The 545-nt window shown below is 73.0% G+C and overlaps 1 protein-coding gene across 1 annotated transcript in view; it reads left to right on the top strand.

The window, feature by feature from the left end:
* ANP32B (acidic nuclear phosphoprotein 32 family member B) overlaps nucleotides 1-545 on the top strand; it is a 21,887-nt gene that overhangs the window by 502 nt on the left and 20,840 nt on the right. The gene's annotated exons all lie outside the window — the stretch shown is intronic.

Genomic DNA, 545 nt, shown 5'->3' with positions numbered 1-545 from the left:
GGGGTCGCGGGCTGAGGAGGGGGTTCTTTGCCTTGGAGGACGGCGGGCAGCCCCCGCGGGCACCCGGGGGCCTGGGCGGGCGCGGCCTGGCGCACGCGGTGCGGGGGAGGGGCGGGCCTGGGCGGCGGAGGTGGCGCAACCGCCGCCCCTTGACGGGCCAAGTTTGAAAAAAGGACGCGGTTCCCGCCATTTTTCAAGCCTAAAAATAAAACTTTCTTCCCCTTTTCTGTATTTCGCTCCCCTTTCGTCCTCCGGGCCTCCTCAAATTCCCGGCCTCCCAGAGTGGGCCCCGGTTGGCCCCGGCCTGCCGTTGTTGGCGGCGGGGCGCAGTGGCTTCGCCCTCCCCCAACACCGTCGCGGCGGAGCCCCGGGCCCCTGCCCCGGGAGGCTGGCCCCTCGGTGTAGGCGGGCGGCGGTTTCTCGCGCCAGCCTGGGCGCGCCACGGCAGACACAGCGCCATGTTGGCGGGCGCACGTCTCCCTCCGCCGGGTGAGCCGGCTTGAGGGCCGGGCCCACTGGCCTTCCCCGCCCGCCCTCGGCGACGG

The sequence above is a fragment of the Orycteropus afer genome, unplaced genomic scaffold, assembly GCF_000298275.1.
Source record: "Orycteropus afer afer isolate SDZICR_OR568_19922 unplaced genomic scaffold, OryAfe1.0 scaffold00943, whole genome shotgun sequence".
In the NCBI taxonomy this organism is placed as follows: domain Eukaryota; kingdom Metazoa; phylum Chordata; class Mammalia; order Tubulidentata; family Orycteropodidae; genus Orycteropus; species Orycteropus afer.
Note: the sequence above shows the minus strand (reverse complement) of the source record. Positions and strands in the feature narration are given on the sequence as shown.